Raw genomic sequence first — 21,383 nt, forward strand, 5'->3', positions numbered from 1 at the left:
TAGGGTTAGAGTTAGCAATGTATGTGGAAACCCTAGGGTTAGGGTTAGGGCTAGAGTTAGGGTTAGAGTTAGCAATGTCGTATGTGGAAACCCTAGGGTTAGGGTTAGGGCTAGAGTTAGGGTTAGGGTTAGGGTTAGAGTTAGGGTTAGAGTTAGGGTTAGAGTTAGGGTTAGGGTTCGGGAAACTGTAGGGCGGGGACCCCGCGGATCTACCCATATGTACATCGATAGCAAATGTTGGGCCTAGTGGCTCCGGTTGACCCGTCTGCGAAGAGCGTCACCCATGCATGGGACCTACATATGCCATCTACATAATTCATACTAGTAAATAAATAATAGAAACATATTATAAAGTAATATGAGAGAGGGAAAAAAATAAAAAAAATAAAAAATACTATATGCCGAGGGTGGCCGTCGGCATAGGGTGTCCATGCCCTATGCCGAGGGTGGCCGTCGGCGTCTGACTGACGCCGTGAGCGGGCGTCGACGGCGCGGGCTGGGCCAGAGGCGATGCCGGTGCTACGCCGAGGGCCAAGGTGACGCCGACGGCTGCCCTCGGCGTAGCCTCCCTCTACGCCGACGGTGTTCGTACGCCGACGGTCGGGTTCGTGAGCTGCCCCGGCGAGGCCGTACGCCGACGGCCCCGATAAAAAGCCGTCGGCGTACACTCTGGCCGTCGGCATCTGTCACCATTCCTGTAGTGATTTGTGGTGTTGTTCATGTGTTTGGTGATGCTATGGTAAATATATATGTTGTATATGTTATATATATGTGAAATGCAATTTTGAAATGCAGGGATTAAAGAAAAACAGAAAAAAATGAAAAAACCAGGGGCCTTTGCCGTGTGTATGCACACGGCAAAGGACATTTGGTCACTTTGCCGTGTGCATACACACGGCAAAGGCGCCACGTGGCGCAAGCCTGTAGACCTGGTATGCTGCTCCGGCGTGCCTGGAGGGAGTTTTGCCGTGCGTGGTGGGGCGTGGCCGCACGGCAAAGTGTGGCCGCACGGCAAATTGTTGCCCCACGGCAAAGGGTGGCCGCACGGCAAAGGATCTGCCGCACGGCAAAGAAAAGCCGCACGGCAACGAAGCGCACGCACGGCAACGATAGCTCGCACGGCAAAGCGGCTGCCGCACGGCAACGCAACGCGCGCACGGAAAAGCCCTTTGCCGGGCAAGTTGGTCAGGCGCACGGCAATGTTGTTTTTGCCGTCGGGGACAATGCCGTGCAGACGTTGCCGTGCGTCGACGCACGGCAAAGCCTTTGCCGTGCAAAATAGGCTCTTTGCCGTGCGATCGGTCGCACGGCAACGCCTGTTTCTCCCGTAGTGTAGATGCTGGGTCGCCAGTAGTTTAACCCTGATCTCGATAACAACGGTTTTAACTATGTATAATTTGGTAACACGTAGTAGTTAGTGTTGTTCTTGTATCCTTAATTGCTTCAGTTTGCTGGACGCTGGAGATGTTAAATTTGTAGTTGATAATCAATTAAGCTTGTTGTTTGATGGATTTTTGTACCAGAAAATTCATAATATGAATACATTTTTAGCCTATGACGTGTGGGTCCCACGAGAGGCAAAATATTCATGAAAGAGTATATATATGATATTAGACTCATTTTTAAAGAGTTCATCATCTACATTATTATGGTACAAACGGATTACAATTACGACGAACGGTTCAAATAATGTGCTATTGCAAAGATGGAAAATGGTTATAAGCTAGCTAGTTTCTCATGTTGAACACCACATCGATCGATCAGTTGCATGCATGCAATTCATATAATATTTAATTCAATGGCAAAAGCAATTTGACATCTTCTGTGCATGTTGTTTTCCATGCATGGCCACGGTACGCAGGTCATTAATTTGGCTGGGTGTTGATTATACATGGCCAGTACGCAGTTCCGTTGATTGTTGAGTTGCTGGATTCATATGGCTTGGAGTCTGCACGTCTCGGCGGGTCTTCGCGATGTATACGCTGGTAGTTATACAGCTTACCCCAGGGATTGCGTCACGAAGGTCCACGTAAAGATAAGGAAACACGTTTGAACGCCCACGCGTTTCTTGGGCGAAACGAAGAGATCGGCAACCCTGACATCCGGCTATATAAAGGCTGCAATCCCTTGGCAGAAGGGAGGGGGGAGATACGCCCGTACAGCCGGGAGGCTGCGGTGCTCCTAGCAGAATAATACGCGCGTCGCTTAGATGCAGGGAGAGCACCTTGTTTCCAAGTATACGTGCAAACCACCTACCAACACTAGATCAAGGAGTGCCGCGTTGCGCTGTGCCGGACGTCGCTGCCGCCCTGGATTCCTGGTGGTAAGTTATATATACTAGATCGGATTGTTGTATCAATCTTGGTTTAGTAGAAAGAGTGAAAATCAATCTATGCATAACTACTCTTCTAGTGATCCGAGATGGGTGCTAGAGGGTCAGCTATACATACACAACCATGACACGACTGCTTCATCAAAGTCGGTCGTGTGGATCAGTGTTAACACCATGGTTCGACTGCTCCATCAATGTCGATCATGTGGGCCCTATGCTACTGTTTACAACCATGGCTCGACCGCCTCATCAAAGTCGGCCATGCGAAGTTTACAAGATCATCAACCATGGCTCGACCGCACCACCAACGTCGGCCATGTGGAATTAAAATCATCAACCATGCTAGCTGTTCTAGATCATCCACATGGGATGCTAGATTCAGTTTTATACCTGTAATGCCATCGCTCGACTATTTCATCTATGTCGGCGATATACAATCTTGTTCTTAGTTAAGGAGCAAGGTTGCTAAAACGAGTAAAGACATGCTACATCAATTGTCTAGCTCGGATCTACGGCCCAATCTCTGTGAGGCAATGGTCAAATTATCATACCCATCTTATGTCTAGTGCCGACGAGGCTAGGCTATACCACGGCCAAGTGACGACGAGCGTCGATCACTATGCCATCAACACGTCTTAGTTTTGATGAGATTGTCACACCGTTGCTGGGCACCGACGAGGCAAAAGCAACATATTTTGGTGAAGTCGGGGCCATATGACTAGGCACCGACGAGGCGAAAGTCACCCTCTTCATCAAATAAATCTCACTCTCAACTAAGCACGTCGCGATAGCATACGTGACCGTGTTTCGCCGTAACAAAGGCACCCCCTTCTCATAATGATTATTTCAACGACGACGACCATGACGCAGCTTAATCGGAGGTATTCCGTAGGCTTGATCCTGCGGATGTAATTAACCGGTGGCTTTGCAAAAGCGCCGGGAATCAGCGGACTACACGCAATCTCTTCATCAGATCTCCTTAAACATTTTCGCGGAAGACAAAATAGGCAAACTCCTACGGGAGCATGTAACATGTACTTTGTATTCAATACAATGAGCAATAAAATACAGAGTTCCCGTATACCTGTGTGCGTTTGTCATCTATATATTTTGTTGTTACTTTTTCCGTCGAAACAAAATGGCACGCCCGGTGGGACATGATTCTCCTCTCATCTTTGCTGCGCTCTGATTTGTCGTCTATTTTTATTTTCCGGCATGAGCCGAGGCACTTCCTACAAAATGATTATGTGTGTGTTTGCAGTTTTGCATGCACTAAGTATTATTCTTCGTAAGTTCCTAGCGATGGATCTGCTAGAGCTCTCCTTCGAAAAAAAGTGTATGGTTCATGCTCCTAGTGTGCCATGCGCTTGCTCAAAAAAAGCATGGCAAACACCTCCGTCCATCTCTCTGCAGACTGGAGGCAGCACAAGACTTTGACGTTGAGAGAGAATTCTCCTTACTCTACTCTCCAAAGTTATTTACTCGCCTATCTAGCTAGCACATACTTGCAACTTAACGAGTACTTGTAAAATCAAAACTGCATGTGCTGTATACGGATTTTCCCCTACTTTGGTCATGCACATATGCTTCTTCGGTTCCCCTGCTACATACTCATGCAGAAAACAAATGTACGGCACCGTATTTCCTCGGTATATTGGACCGAGAGACTTTCTTGATCGAAAAAAAAGCCTATGCGTGTCTTGGAAGTATCCACGAACCACCAACATGAACGGCTGCTTGCTATCTGAGATGAGGCCATCCGAGCAGTTCATGAGCCCGGTATCTGAGATGAGGGCCATCTGTTTATACCTGCCGGACCTAATTACAGAGAGCAGTAAAAAAATTTGCCGATGCCATGAAGAGGAGAAGATTTTGCCAACTCGACACACGTCTGCAGTAGTGGCGTCCCGAGCCGTGAGACATATACTACTTTCTACTTATGATGATACATATGAAAATTTGTGGCATGCATTCACAAATGCCAGTATCTTACAGACTTACAGCGCATGCATGGGATATGTTTTTCTTTCCGGTGATCCATGTGTGCTTACTAAAAGATGCTCACGCCTACTCACAAGTGTTGATTATTTAAACTCCATGGGCCATGCACCTGTTCCTCAACTGCATAGACCATGCACCTTGTGTTACATGCATACAGATGCCTTCTTTTCCTTGGTATACTTGTCCAGATCATCCTACAAGATGTCTTGCTTGGAGGAAGAAACTTTACCTAGCATCTATTTAATAGTGCTGGTAAAACAAGATATCAGCAAGGCTATGTGATTATTTAATTTCTCACCCAGCTGTGCCGTTCAAAAAGTGCATAAGGTTGGGTTTGTACAAAAATAAGGGGGCTTCCCAGTTCCCATAGTGTTTGACATGCATAAGCACTCGTAATTAATTGGTGGTGATATCTCGCGTACTTGAGATTGATGGCATCATAATATGATGCGTGATGGCTGAGATAATTCAGATTTATTTTGTCCGTGTGTACACACTTGAGGAAAATGTATGTATTATTACATGAATATATGATGCTTTCACCAGCTCAATATAACACGTGAGGGTTCCCTTCTAGGTGAGTCATTCCCCTCCATCACCATTGAATAAGTCGTGAAGCATATATAGTTCCGCTCCAGTTCAGGTCAATGCCTCTCACGGCAGCCATTGAACATGGTAGCATGTCATAGTACCACCAAGCACTGGCTCCAAATCCACTTGTGCTGCTGAGTAAATGAAGCCAAAAAAATGCTGCATGCTACCAAGGCTATGGAGGGACTCAAGGTCGTGATTGCATAGGTGCATGATTTTCCTAATGCAAAAAAATAAAAAAAAATGGCAGCTCTAATCTTAGTTGAGAGCGCTACAACATGTTCAAAGCCATGAACAATCTTCACAGGCTTGGGGAACACGCCAAGGCAACATGCTCCTGATCATAACTGCCGCCCCATCATTGTAACAGGACAAGATTTCAGGCTCGTAAACACACGAGTCATTGCTGCATGATGGAGCTTGATGGCATACTCCTAGCCATTGCCCATGGGATGATCACAAGGCACCTCGCTAGAGGTCCTCATCTGCCTCAACTCATAGAAGAAGGCAACACACTCGGTGGAACTCAAGGCCCTGATTACACAGGCGCAAAATTTTCTTAAATAAAAAACATTGCGGCAGCTATGATCTTATTTGAAAGCGCTACAACATATACGGACAAGGCCGTGAACCATCTTCACAAGCTGGGGGGCACGCCAACACAACACGCTCCTGATCAACATAATCACTCTCGACAGATTGATCTGTTTACTACTGCTTATCCAAAGTCGCTCCAATGGGAGCGTGCAGTCCTGCTCATAGCGCATGAACTACTGACTAGGGCATACTCCAAAGAAAATATTCCATCTCACGGATTGGTTGATGGTTGACTCTTCTAAGAGTACAACAACATACTCAAAGCACATGAACTAATATGTGCTAAAAAAAAGAAGTCCGCCATACACTTGGTGGATAGTTTACTAGTGTAACTTGATACTTGTTATTAAAGTTCCGAAATTCTGTCACATAGCGTTATGCACTGATTGAAGGATTCCCTGTCGTGTGTGAGTCCTTTACTAGTATCACTCATGAGGATCGGAGGCCATGATGCATTTTCCGACTCTGAGTGCCTGCTCAGTTCCAACCACTGCCTCCTTGGCAAGTCTAGAGAGTAGGCAAACAAGCAAATAACATGCGTGTTCATACATGGATTGGGTGTCCTCGTGTAAACGACCTGCTCCATGCTTGATATTTGATACCAAGCGTGGACTTACTCGCTAAGGTGTCAACGTTACACCTATCTCATTCTCTCCAGGCCTGTGATCGATAGTTTGTTAATTGGCACAGTCACCGACATCACGTGTGTTGCCTGAATTATTGTTGTTGTCTCACTGGATGCTGACCGCGAAAGTCGGCCCGAGCGCTCCATCAAGCACGATCTAGGTGCAGCATGATACATGCATCCACCGTGATGTGCTAATGCTAGAACCTAGAAATCATATATATACTATTTTCCATGATCCATACTCTCTTTGGTCTTTCTTTCTCCACCTCAAGTTAAGGTAACCAATGACAAATGGGCTCGGTTATGAGGTTACGCCATTGTCTTGACCGGTGGTTGCATATCTTTGCTAGCATGTTACATGTAGTTGCCGCCAAGACCATCTGACGGCAGAGCTATTTGCCTAAGCTCCCTCCTCCTGGCGCTAGCAACATCAACACTTCTTTATGGGAAGTGTGAATCCTTTGATTCCATTGGCTTGCACCATAGCAGTTAGACAGTCGCAGTTCAATTATTAAATTTGTTGGGTGAAGTGGTACAATCCTTCATCACACATACAAACTTACGGGGATAGTGAAACATATCATCATGGTTAATGTGAAACTGTGAAACCCTTGAAATTCATCGGCTGGCACCGTAACAGCTAGACGGTCGGAGTGTGATTGATGAATCTACATGGTGAAGTGGTACAATCCTTTACCGCACATACATATTTATGGCAGCAGGGAAGCAAACCATTGTGGTTACTGTCAAACTGTGATGCCCTTCAATTCATTGGCCAGTGCCGTATCAGATGCAGTGTAATTGATAAATTTATCTGGTGAAAAGGTAATACCTTCATCACGAAAGAAAATTTGTGAAAACAATGAAGAAGACCACAAGGATTTGTGTGAAACTGCAAAATACCTTACCTTATTGGCTTGCACCATAAAAGCCAGACGGTAGCAATATAAATTACCTTTGTGGAGTGATGATGACTTTCAGCCTAGATGCAAAGCTACAATTTACAGTTTCATGGAGTACCAGCATTCGCTACACTGAATCATCATATATAGCATGGTCTTTCGCTACCACACTTTATTCAGAATATTGACTACACAATATTATGCTTGGCTGGCTCCCAACTTCTTTTTTTTCCTGGACCATGAGTGGTCCACTAGTTAAACATCATATTCATAGGAACACCAAGGTCCATGAGATGCCCGGTGTCATGAAATCAATTTTATTGGCCAAATACTTTCCCCTCCTACCATTCAAGGGTATGTGTAAAGGCCTACAGAGAGTACAGAAACTTCAAAGAATATAACAAAAATTTCTAGTCAGCGCTTAAATTCGCCGGGACAACTTATCATTCTCGCCTAGCAAGACCTGACTGGGGGCATTTTCCACAAAAAATACACATGGTTAATACGTGCATTTTCAAAATAAAAAAGATAGTTGACCCACATATGGGTCCTGTCAAAAAAAAAATGCGTTGATGCCACTGACCAGCTTGATGTGTACGGCTGAAAGAATGGAACACAAATAAAGTTTCTCTCTTGCAGTTATCCTTATTGGCAGAGAATTATGCCTCGATAAAGTTTGGCGGTCTGATTGCATGCCCCGTTAATTATCATGAAGGGCTCAGCATCCTTGCCAGTTGAAATAAATCACATCCTATACCGGTTGACTCTGCATTGGCCGTCGAGCTACCAGACAAGGAAATATTTACCGTGGATATTGAGTCCCAATGTGAACTATATTTTTGCGGAGCCTCTCGCATAGAGATGGATCCTGATAGCGAGCCAGCGCTAGATTTGTATTCCAAATGCCTCAAGGAGGAACCATACACCACTCTTTCTCCCTTCTCAAAGAAGAGTGCTCCAATAATGATGCAGAATATGAGGTACTTTTTTGCTGGCCTTCTCCTTGCACTTTCTATGGATGTGCATAACATAATAGTATATGGCGATTCTCAACTTGTTGTTCGCCAAATCAATAACATATATGAAGTACGCAAACCAGCACTGGTGCCATATCATACGGCTGCCCAGATCCTCGAAATTCGAACACATCCAATTATTGCATGTTCCACGAAGTAAGAATTCTTCGGCGGATGCATTAGCTAAACTTGCAGCAGCGTTAGTGCTCCCAGAAGGGGAGCCCACTCAAGTTAAAATTGAGGAAAGATGGCTCCTTCCTGCCGTGTTAGAGATGATTCCTCATGAATATGAAGTGCACCATGTTGTGGCTAACACTTGTGGCAATGATGACTGGGCGCAAGCCGTTCCTGGATTACCTTAATCATGGAACGCTCCCAGATGATGTAGTGGGAAGGCACAGGCTACAACATCGCCTGTCTTCCTATATGATTAAGGCATGGACTTTGTACTGATGCTCTTTTGGACAAGAACTGTTATTGCGGTGCGTGTCCAGAAGCGAAGCGGATCAAGTTTTACAAGAGGTCCATCATGGTGTGTGCGGGGTGCACCAAAGTGGACCAAAAATGTATCATAGTATCAAGTTAAGCAGTTACTATTGGCCAGGAGTCATGAAAGACTGCCTTAGGGTAGCGAGGTCATGTCACAATTGCCAAATTCATGGTATTATAGAACACCAACCACCCGTTCCACTACATCCGACCGTACCTGCATGGCCTTTTGACGCATGGGGTATAGACGTCGTTGGTCCGTTTGAGCCTCAATCCTCTAGGGGGCATAAATTCATGCTTGCAGTGATAGACTATTTCTCTAGGTGGGCTAAAGCAGTACCCCTAAGAGAAGTAAAAAGTGACAATGTTATGAACTTCCTTGAACGCAATATCATATATCGCTTTGGAGTTCCACATCGCATTACCTCCGATAATGCCAAAGCCTTTAAGTCACATAAAATGGTGAAATTTATGTCCAAGTATAAAATTCAGTGGAATTACTCCACTGGATACTATCCTCAAGCCAATGGGTTGATTGAAGCTTTCAATAAGACCCTTGGACAAATACTGAAGAAAACGGTCCACAAGCATCATCGTGATTGGCATGATCACCTCTACGAGGCCTTGTGGGCATACCGTGTCACTATTCGAACGCCTACCCAAGCGACGCCATACTCACTGGTGTTCGGGACTGAGGCGGTTATCCCTCTTGAAGTAGAGCTACCCTCTCTAAGAGTGGCTATCCATGATGAAATTACCCAAGACGAGCAAATCCGGCTACGATACCAAGAGTTGGATTCCTTGGAAGAAGATCGTCTTAATGAGCTCCAAAATCTTGAACTGCATCGACAAAACATGGTTCGAGCATATGACAAACTTGTCAAGCCCCGGGTTTTCGGAAAGGAGAACTGGTTCTTGTACTTAGGCGCCCCATTGTGGTAACAGGCAAAGCCAAAGGCAAACTTGGGCCTAAATGGGAAGGGTCATTTGTTATTAAACAAGTGTACGATGGCGGTGCTTATCAATTAATCAATCAAGAAGGAGAACGTCCAATGCCACCCATTAATGGGAGGTTTCTAAAGAAATACTATGCGTGACCATCTCCGCAAGTTTATTTTTCTCTTTCCTCTTGATTTTTGTTTTTTTTTCATAAGAAAACCTTTTGAAAAAAATGGACTCGCGTCCTACACTAAATGGCTTTCCCTAAGACACACCATGCTAGTGATTGAAGACTTGGTCGCTGTTGGGATAGTCTGAAGGTGACAGATGTGTCATGAATTAAGTGGAGCGGCACCTATACCCACTACACACGACACATGCCAAAGTGTATGCTTTCAAAAGGAGTGGTGAAGATTACTTGGGCTACTTCTGTGCACTGAGGTCCCATACTCTTCATGTTTCTTGCCATGTTTCAGGCTCTCGGAGGCACGACGCCCTGGGGTAAACCGTAGGAAAAAGATCAAGAAATGCATACTTGACATCCCCGGGGTGTTTCTTCCACCACAGCCAAAATGCCTATGAGGGTCTATGTAGTCCACAGAGGTGTGCGTCTGCTCTTCAAGTTCTGAAGATGGGTCCCCTAGCAATTGCCGAAAAAGTTGCTTCAAGAAGTCCAATCAAATCCTCTCAAACAAATGAGGAAACTACATCAAAAGTTCAGGAAGTCCAAAAAAAAAATCCCCCCAAAAAAATGAAAGAAAGAGAGAAGGAAAACAAGTCAATCAAAAAAGCAAGTCTCCATCAAGAAGTCATGATCCGTAGGGGACTCATTGGAAAGAAGGAGGGGAGTAGCTGTGCACCACCCCTCATCATGGCCATGGAAAATAGCCAAGCCATTTATCCCATAACCATTTACACAAGTCATCCTCTCCTACGTCTCTGCGTTCTTGAGACATGTGCAAGGAGCATGATAAAGTTGTGGGGCTACTCAGTCACACGAAGTGTAGAGTAAGAATTCCCATCATTCTGAAAGCATCATGGAAGCATGTGGTCTTTCACATACACTCACGAAAACTATTATCAAGTTGCAACTGTCATGGTCATTCGACGGTTCCTGATTATTAGCCCTTCGGTTACCATTTCTAAGGTCACGTTCATAGCTGGTGTTACAAGGGAAAGCCAACATCACAAACAAGATAAAACAAAACTTATTTTCTTTTTCTACTTGGTTTTGTTTTGCCGTGTTTCTTGTTTTTGCTCATATTCTTAGGGAAATTGCTCTTTTCCTTGATATTTGTGGTGCGGATGTTATGTGTCACTTTGACATGAAAGCAACGCCGTCTGTCATGCCTAATGTTGCTGCTAGTTGTACACCGACTCAATTCCTACATGAATCTATGCATCGTGACTGGGGGCAGCATCCCTCAGGCGATTATACCACCGACGCTGGGGGTGTCATCCCTCTGGTGATCATATCAGTGACACTGGGGGTGTCATCCCTCTGTGATCATATCAGTGACGTTGGGGGGATTATCCATCTGGCGATCATACCACTGTCACTGGGGCATTATCCCTATGTGATCATATCAGCGACACTGGGGGACCATCCATCTAGTGATCATACCACAACACACTGGGGGCACTACCATATCCTAGTTCATCTACATCGTCGACGACATTCCGACGCTTCAAATTATGGGAGCAGGAAGGCACACCAGTGCGGTCCGTGTCAACCTGTGAAACCCTTCAAGTCTGATGGCCGGCATCATTCATTTTTGTGATCGCATCAAGCTCAAAAAAATTGGGAGCAGGAAGGCACACCAGTGCGGTCGATGTCAACCTGTGAAACCCTTCAAGTCTGATGGCTGGCACCACACATCGTTTTATGGTCGCATCCAACTTGATAAACTATTTCTACGTACATGCCAGTTTCATAATAAATCAAAGACTGGCACCTTCGACTGGCACCATGTTGAACTTGGTCGCGAGGAATATGAATCATAGCGAGATGTATCTTTTAGCATACATGGCATGAGTATTTCGCCTTACTCCAATGTAATTGTCACCCTTAGGGGTGTTGATCAATAAATATAATAGCATGGATATGCGCTATTGAAAGCAATTATATGCTTCAAATATTTCCATTGACATATATGGTATGAGGTTTTCGCCATAGATTGTTATAATCTCCACCTAAATTCACATTGTGGCACGAACTTACGCTACGATTTAGCACTTGGTCAGGCCAAGGCTCTATCTGGTCTGATAACTAAATCTCTCGGTGAATTTCATAGGTTGCTATACATTGGCCATATTTTTGTTGACACCATACTTGCGCACATGGTTCTGCAATATTTTTATACGTGCACACTGCTGCAAAGCTCCTTAAAAGGGTCTTATGCCCTAGCCCAGAATATTTTCCCCCGAGTATAGTCCGTTTGCTTTCCTTCACGCACTACACTCGGCGGGGGGGATTTGTTTGATGGATTTTTGTACCAGAAAATTCATAATATGAATACATTTTTAGCCTATGACGTGTGGGTCCCACGAGAGGCAAAATATTCATGAAAGAGTATATATATGATATTAGACTCATTTTTAAAGAGTTCATCATCTACATTATTATGGTACAAACGGATTACAATTACGACGAACGGTTCAAATAATGTGCTATTGCAAAGATGGAAAATGGTTATAAGCTAGCTAGTTTCTCATGTTGAACACCACATCGATCGATCAGTTGCATGCATGCAATTCATATAATATTTAATTCAATGGCAAAAGCAATTTGACATCTTCTGTGCATGTTGTTTTCCATGCATGGCCACGGTACGCAGGTCATTAATTTGGCTGGGTGTTGATTATACATGGCCAGTACGCAGTTCCGTTGATTGTTGAGTTGCTGGATTCATATGGCTTGGAGTCTGCACGTCTCGGCGGGTCTTCGCGATGTATACGCTGGTAGTTATACAGCTTACCCCAGGGATTGCGTCACGAAGGTCCACGTAAAGATAAGGAAACACGTTTGAACGCCCACGCGTTTCTTGGGCGAAACGAAGAGATCGGCAACCCTGACATCCGGCTATATAAAGGCTGCAATCCCTTGGCAGAAGGGAGGGGGGAGATACGCCCGTACAGCCGGGAGGCTGCGGTGCTCCTAGCAGAATAATACGCGCGTCGCTTAGATGCAGGGAGAGCACCTTGTTTCCAAGTATACGTGCAAACCACCTACCAACACTAGATCAAGGAGTGCCGCGTTGCGCTGTGCCGGACGTCGCTGCCGCCCTGGATTCCTGGTGGTAAGTTATATATACTAGATCGGATTGTTGTATCAATCTTGGTTTAGTAGAAAGAGTGAAAATCAATCTATGCATAACTACTCTTCTAGTGATCCGAGATGGGTGCTAGAGGGTCAGCTATACATACACAACCATGACACGACTGCTTCATCAAAGTCGGTCGTGTGGATCAGTGTTAACACCATGGTTCGACTGCTCCATCAATGTCGATCATGTGGGCCCTATGCTACTGTTTACAACCATGGCTCGACCGCCTCATCAAAGTCGGCCATGCGAAGTTTACAAGATCATCAACCATGGCTCGACCGCACCACCAACGTCGGCCATGTGGAATTAAAATCATCAACCATGCTAGCTGTTCTAGATCATCCACATGGGATGCTAGATTCAGTTTTATACCTGTAATGCCATCGCTCGACTATTTCATCTATGTCGGCGATATACAATCTTGTTCTTAGTTAAGGAGCAAGGTTGCTAAAACGAGTAAAGACATGCTACATCAATTGTCTAGCTCGGATCTACGGCCCAATCTCTGTGAGGCAATGGTCAAATTATCATACCCATCTTATGTCTAGTGCCGACGAGGCTAGGCTATACCACGGCCAAGTGACGACGAGCGTCGATCACTATGCCATCAACACGTCTTAGTTTTGATGAGATTGTCACACCGTTGCTGGGCACCGACGAGGCAAAAGCAACATATTTTGGTGAAGTCAGGGCCATATGACTAGGCACCGACGAGGCGAAAGTCACCCTCTTCATCAAATAAATCTCACTCTCAACTAAGCACGTCGCGATAGCATACGTGACCGTGTTTCGCCGTAACAAAGGCACCCCCTTCTCATAATGATTATTTCAACGACGACGACCATGACGCAGCTTAATCGGAGGTATTCCGTAGGCTTGATCCTGCGGATGTAATTAACCGGTGGCTTTGCAAAAGCGCCGGGAATCAGCGGACTACACGCAATCTCTTCATCAGATCTCCTTAAACATTTTCGCGGAAGACAAAATAGGCAAACTCCTACGGGAGCATGTAACATGTACTTTGTATTCAATACAATGAGCAATAAAATACAGAGTTCCCGTATACCTGTGTGCGTTTGTCATCTATATATTTTGTTGTTACTTTTTCCGTCGAAACACTTGTAGTGACCAACTAATGGAGAATGGGTCGTCGTCCTTTATAAGTTTGCGATCACCATCATGCGAGGTTCACCATAACGGACAGCTGCGGTTGGCATCCTCCAGCAACATTGTTTTCCTCTTGGTAGCGAATGTACAATCTTGGGCGAAGCTATTGGTGCTTCTCACTGGGCATACATGAAGTTTGAAGTAGTCTCCAGTAAGTAGAATAATTACCAGTGACTAACTGGTGAGGGTGAGCCCTCACTTGCCAAGTGTGTCTGTCTACAAGAAACTGGCAATGGATCCGTAAATAAGAACACAAAAATGCCAGCTGATCTATCAGCCGACCTGTTCTTGTTGCTCTGGAACTAAAACCCCAACAAGAAGAAGGCCGGAGCTTATATTTAGTTAATTAATCACTACTGGAGCCACAAAATAACCGTCACTTCTTTGTTTCCACGCTCTCGTCTCTCACTATAAATTCTACGGACTGTTTGGACGATCGATATCAATAGGTATATACCTACTGCATGCACCATCGTCGCCGATAGCTAGCTAAATCGACCACGGTTGTTCATCTACGATCGTCGGCAATGGTGTCTCCGCCGCACGCGCTGGTGATCCCGTACCCGGCGCAGGGCCACGTGATCCCGCTGCTGGAGGTGGCGCACGCGCTGGCCGACAGGGGTTTCACCGTCACCTTCGTAAACACTGAGTTCAACCACGCCCGCGTCGTCGCGGCCGGCGCCGGGCTGGAGGACGGCGGCCGGATCCGGTTCGTGGCGGTGCCGGACGGCATGGCCCCCGGGGAGGACCGGAACCAGCTGGTGAGGCTCACCATGCTCATGGAGGAGTTCATGGCTCCGCGGGTGGAAGAGCTCGTCCTCGCCAGCGGCGAGGGCGGTGGCGCGGGAGGGAAGATCACGTGCATGGTGACCGACTACAATGTTGGGTCGTGGGCGCTGCAAGTTGCGCGCAGGACCGGGATCCGGTCGGCGGCCGTGTGGCCGGCGTCGACCGCCGTCATGGCGACGCTGCTGAGCTTTAACAAGCTCATCGAGGATAAGATCATTGATCCGGAAGACGGTAAGTGGACGCTAGCTAACTGAATTCTCTTTAGCCCAACTGCCCAAGGAGTATCACACCTATACATGGACTTAAGCGGAAAAAAACAGAAACACAAGTGCACAACTTAATACAACTTCAACTGAAGTACTTTGCACATTTCAAAATTGGATAAGACTTGAGAAAATTGTAGTCGACTATGACAGATAAATTCGGTGCACGAAATAAAGTAGTACTCCGTATACGGGTCGTCATGGCATTGGTGTGTACATTGACTTCATCTCAAGGATCAACCGGGTATCATGCCCCTAGTGGTGAACCAAAATTTGAAACCAATCTAAAATATTAAGCTGAGGCGTCTGAGAGAACTCCAAATTTGATATGTGGTAGTGAAACTGGAGACTGTAGAGAGGGTCACAATGGTAATGTTTGAAAGTGAGGGTATGTGCCGGTGTGGAGTTGTATACCGAGAGGACTTGACCTAGGGTGTTAGGAGGGTGTGTCCCAAGCCTAGTCAGTTATGCCTTTGACATGATCTTTGAAAGGATTATCTTGCAACTATTACCTCTCTTTGCTAATTCTAACTAAATCTAGTTGACTTCGGAACCGTTGGATTGCATCATGATTCATGCTATCTTGTGAGTTGCATATGGATTTCAACTAAGATTTTTCGAGCAACATATGTGTTGCAACTTTCTCTAGTTGCACATGGGTTACGATTAAAATTTCTCCAGCTACACATGGACTGCAATTGAGAAAAAAAAATCTTGACCAACGAATTTGCTTCATATTCGTGTGGGGAATTTTTACGGTACCCTGTACTCCAAAACTGTGGGGTGGAGTACCAGACCCATCTAACTGTTCGTGACTGAGGACTAGCGTTAAAATTATCTTTCTGAGAGTGCCAAAAGTGCAATTAAACCGATTTGCGCTTTAACCCTACTTCCTGATTACCGATAGAAGCCACGAGCATCCCGATTGAGATTGATTTGCGGCGCCTCACTCATCTCCGCTCGATTCCGCGCCGCTGCATCCCGTGATCTAGCATCCCACTGCGTCACCGCGCTTCTTCCCTTGTTGACCGCTCGGCGCCGCCGCCTCGCGGCGTCGTGGTTGAAGGTCCCTTCTTCCCCTACGCGCGCACCCGCCCAGATCAATCGTCTCCGCTGATTGCCGTCGCTTTGGCGCAGCCCGCTTCTTTGTTGGCAGCGACGCGCGGCTGCCTCCGGCATCCTGGTCAAACGACGTGGTGTCTCCGATCCGTTTGGCTGTGAGCTGGTTAGTACTCGCGTACTAGACTACTAGCAGTAGTGGCCATGCAGGCATGCAGTACAGTTTCGTTGCCCAGATTTTAGTTGACGATCCTGGTATTCTAGTTAACTGATGATAGCAAGTTCTAGTTATTATTGATCCCTGTAGTTCTCTGACTGTTGTCATCTAGAGATTTCCTGAAATTTAACCATGCATAATCGTTAGTAGTACCAACAGTATAATTGTAACATGCTTCGTACTGAATGGTGGCCACTGAATAATCTTCAGTATCTTTGGCTGATACCTTTTGCTAGTACATGCTATTTCCAAATTCTGAAACTTTATATCTGCATGCTGAAAAAGACAAACTGATGCTAGAAAAATTATATGAGGTTTCTCATTCGATTTGGAGCCAATAGGGACAGTTGATGTTTCATGATGTTTTAATTAATTAGTTCAGTTATAATTTGGGCAGATATGGCATACAGATGTATCTAAGATTGATGGTTTTGATAATGGCAGATTTGGATGATGGATGGTACCGACGATGAAACTGAGCAAACGAGGGAGCCACGGGCGCTGACTCGTTGTGGATGTAAAGCTATGCTTGAGATCCATCATATTGCTGGTACGGATCCAGAGAACGGAGCCATTTCATGAGACACTCAGGTAGTCCAATGGGCGAAAGAGGAGATCCAGGCGCTGCAGCGAATATGGCAGTCTAAACCATGACATTTGCAAATGTCGTGATCTGGGGATTGTACAAGTATTTCATTTTGTTTTTCTTCTGCTGGAACCTTAGGCCACATTTCTGAACTGGTCTGTGTTAATTTTTGTATTATAGGAGAGGTTGATAAGCATGTGTGTTTTCATCAAGTCAAGTTTATGGAGAAAGATTATCTACAAACTGCCTGTGTGTTTCAGTTCTAAAAGCTTGGACCTTCAGCCTGCATATTTACATTCAGTCAAGCTAATGGACAAAGATAATAGATACCAGTCATTCATTGTGTTGGTAGCGAGACATGTTTCAGTTTGAAATAGTTGAACCTTCAGTCCGTGTGTACCAGCAAATAAGTATTGTGTGATAGAAATTCTGTAAACTTGATATTTGTTGTATGTCTGCATTCAGTGGCCTTGGTGCATGTACTCATTCAGCTAGATTTTAATGTCCGCTAAATTTGGTGCATGCATTCCTTTTGGTTTCAGCATTATGGACAATGGCATTGACAGGACGAGGGTGCACCCTTGCCGATCTCATGATTTTGTTTTCTTAAATTACTACCTTCGGCCGCCACAACAAAGCACAAAGCATTCTCTTTATCTACCGATCGTCCTAGATGACGAATTCGGCAGAGCCGAACTAAAGTACTTTTGATTACAGCAATCATGAACACATAACAGGTTAGCTGTTAGAGATTAAAGTATTGGCAGAAATTCATGACATGCCCTATAAAACCATAGTAATACCGACATCCAAGTTTCAGGGTTTGTTATTTATGCTTTTAGTATCGCAAAAAGAATCCTACCTCATGTAAAATCAATAGGATAACAGCAAATTCTAAATCCCGAACATCAATTCTAAAACTGAAACTGGCACCTACGAAAGCAAAACAGAGACAGGCTCAAACATCAATTATAAGTTCATCCATAGCTAAGCAATACATCGAATGGAAAAAAAGAAGAGGGATTGGGATGATCCTCAAATAGTCACATTCTGAACTTGTCAATGCTCATCTCGGTTCAGCTTGAAGTGGTGCTGCAACGTGCCGTCGAGGAAGCCGGCCACCTAGATGCCACGGCCGCTGCTCCCTTTCCCCCACCTCGCCGGCGATGTGAGCCAACCATCACTCCCGCCCACCCGTCACAGCAAATCCATCGAGGTAGCTGAAGACTTGGACGCCATGGCTGCTCCTACCTTTGCACCAGCTCGCCGCTGTAGGGAGCCGAGGGCCGGACGCCACGGCCACGCCCCGCCTCGCTGACCTCCTCGGCCGGCTAATCTCCTATCGTTGCCCCTCCACGCCGCTGCAGGGGGCCGCCGGCGGAACTCCCGGGCGGCGCCTCGCCCACCTCCCCGGCGGCTAATCTTGCGCCCATCCGCGGGGGCCTCGATGTCACGCTGGAGCAGTGCCTCGTCTGGGAGCCGACGGCGGAACTGCAGTCGGCGCCTCGCCCACCTCCCCGGCCTGGATGCCACGCCCGGGCGGCGCCTCGTTGCCCTACCAGGTCGCCTCCACCTGCGCGCATCCGTCGGGGGATGCACCCCGGTCGGCTCCACCTCCATCGCCACCAACGCCGCCAGAACGTAGGGTTCGTCCAGGAAATCAGATACTTGAGACGAACTGGGTACAAAACGCAAAAACATCCTCACCCAAAGAAAGTACATGTTAACACCCCTACCCGGGGGAAACAACTAGGAGAAATTATTTTTTGACCCTCCGGTGGAGGTACTCCGCGAGTTTTGGATCAAATTTTTGCTGGTACTCTGTGCCCCGGTCCTGGAGTACGGGCGCTCGTTAGCCATCCGATGGACTAAAATAGATGGCCCTTGTTCACTTGGGGGTACTGTAAAAGTCCTCAACATATAAGTTGTACATGAGTCACAACTACTCACTTTGTCCCAATTAAGTAGCACACACATTTTCAAGATTTAAGTTTGGTCATTGATTTGATCAGCCAAACATAAATTATATGTTATGTATGTTATAGCATAGTATTTGAAAAAAAATTAATGGTATAAATTTTATAATAATAAAAATGTTTAATTGATCAAATTGGTGGTTAAAATGTAGACACGATAGAGTGAGTAAATTGTAACTAAGATTTTGATGATATCACCTGGCTGAAACATTGAAAGAGGGGATATACTAACAATAATACTAGACTTACGGACTAGTTATGCTACGGAAACTTTACGGACACACGTGTTGCGGGTTGATTGGCTATGTTTCCCTGCCCTTGCTGAAAAATAGGATCGCGCTCTGATTTCTAGCCTGCTGCTGTGAGTCCGTAAGTGAATTTTGTAAAAGTAGTCCGTACGTGTAGCATTGCTCATATACTAATCCCGATACTAATTAATCAGTCCGGCTTTGCAGGGTCTGCACTGGGTGACAAACCTTTTCAGCTAAGCCCTGACATGCCCCTCATGCATAGTGCCCACCTCTCATGGAACCGCATAGGTGACCACGACCGCGCAGGCGGCCCTCTTCCGGTACCTTGTCGAGGGCGTCCGTGCAATCGAGCAGATGCGACTTCGTCATCTCGCAACTCCTTCAAAGATGCGAACCGGCGGCATTCTCACTCTTCCCCAATGTACTACCCGTCGGCCCGCTCCTCACCGGCGAGCGCAGCGGCAAGGCCGTCGGCCACTTCGGAAGCCCGAGGATGAGGAGTGCATGTCCCGGCTTGACACGCAACCGGCGAGATCCGTCGTGTACGTCGCATTTGGCAGCCTTCACAATGTTCAACCGGCGCCAATTCGAGGAGCTCGCCTCGGGGCTCGAGCTCTCCGGCCAGGCATTCTTGTGGGTGGTGCGCCCCGACATTCTCCAAGGCGGCGCTGAGCACGACTACCCGGAGGGCTTCCTAGACCGCGTGTGTGGTGCCGGTGGCCGAGGCAAGCTGGTTACATGGTCGCCCCAGCAACGCGTGCTAGCGCACCCATCGGTGGCATGCTTCGTGTCGCACTGCGGGTGGAACTCCACCATGGAGGGCGTCCGGAATGGCGTGCCATTCCTTGCCTGGCCCTACTTTGCCGACCAGTTTGTGAACCAGCTCTACATCTCTGATATCTGGAAGGTCGGCTTCAAGGCCGTCGCCGACGAGTCCGGGGTAATAACGAAGGAGCACATAGCCGGTAGGGTGGAAGAGCTGATGGGGAATGCCGACATGAGGGAGAGGGTGGAGGCCATGAAGAAGGCAGCGCACGAGAGCATTCAAGAAGGGGGATCTTCACATGGAAACTTTGATACTTTTGCAGAGGGAATGAAGAAAGCATGATGATCTGCTGCTATATGTAAGCTTGAGTGTATCAGTACGTTTGTTGCAAATTAGCACACGCTTAAGATAAGGTCAAAATTGCAGAGAAATAAAGTATAATTACATCACTTGAGCACTAACTCAGGGATAATAAAACATTCACGTCGCCAATAATTGGCTCAAGGGTCACCAGAGAGAGTGACAAAGAAGTTGTCTATAGTCCCAAGAATCACTCTTAAGTCTTAACTACAATAGCAACATCTGTTAAAGAGAGGTCTAGTGTACCTTGTATAGCTATGCACCCACTAGTACACCGAACATGCACTTAGAACGAGCTATCCTACATAGTCCAAATCCATCTTGTATTTGATAGCGGTGATGCCACCTTGTGCTCCACCGCATAGTCTAACCAAGTCATCCTGAGGGATATAAAGTTGAGAAACTATGTACTTAGGTTCTACGATGCAAAAGTGAGATAATTTGATGTTACACTACCATTATCATAAGTTATGAATACAATAAAGAAAGTAAGCAGATACTATATAGCTATAGGGTCACTTGAAAAAATAATATACACGTACCTCGTCAAACAGGTAAAAAATGACACCACGATGAATGACTTAATTGGAGGGATGATTTGCAGGAGGTGTTCATTCTCAACATCGGTAAGGTAGCATCCCAGAGAGATAACTGGAGATAACTGGTATTCCTCATCTTCGTCCTCTTCCTCTCCGTAGCCATTGTTGGGGGACTTCTCCTTCCAAGGAAAAGCACACCACCATGTCCGGTGAGATTGTTCCAGGCAATGAAATCATGATCGGCTGAGGGCTGATAGCTGAAGAGGTTTTTCCTAAACTTGGTGGAAACTAGCTCAGGGTGCCGTCTCTAACTTTTGAGTTATTTTGTACTAGTAACCTGTCATGTATTCGTACGCGTATGTAAACGTATGTAATCTACTGATCTATATATAAAGGAGACATGTGGAGGTTGTGCCCAACGCAACCTTAAAATCAAACTTGGTATTAGAGCAGTATCATCCACCGCCGCCACATCCCTCCAAACCCTAACCACGCCGCGCGCTCCGCCACCCCCATGGTGAACTCCCACTCCTCTGGCTGTAGCTTTCAGGCTCAGCTGCCATAGTCTCTCTATCAGCCGCTACCACCG

General features: G+C 46.2%; 1 pseudogene; it reads left to right on the forward strand.

The window, feature by feature from the left end:
• Positions 1-14,515: 14,515 nt before the first annotated feature.
• Positions 14,516-20,237, forward strand: LOC124664971 (annotated as a pseudogene).
• The last annotated feature ends 1,146 nt before the right edge of the window (positions 20,238-21,383 follow it).

The sequence above is a fragment of the Lolium rigidum genome, chromosome 1, assembly GCF_022539505.1.
Source record: "Lolium rigidum isolate FL_2022 chromosome 1, APGP_CSIRO_Lrig_0.1, whole genome shotgun sequence".
Taxonomy (NCBI): Eukaryota; Viridiplantae; Streptophyta; class Magnoliopsida; order Poales; family Poaceae; genus Lolium; species Lolium rigidum.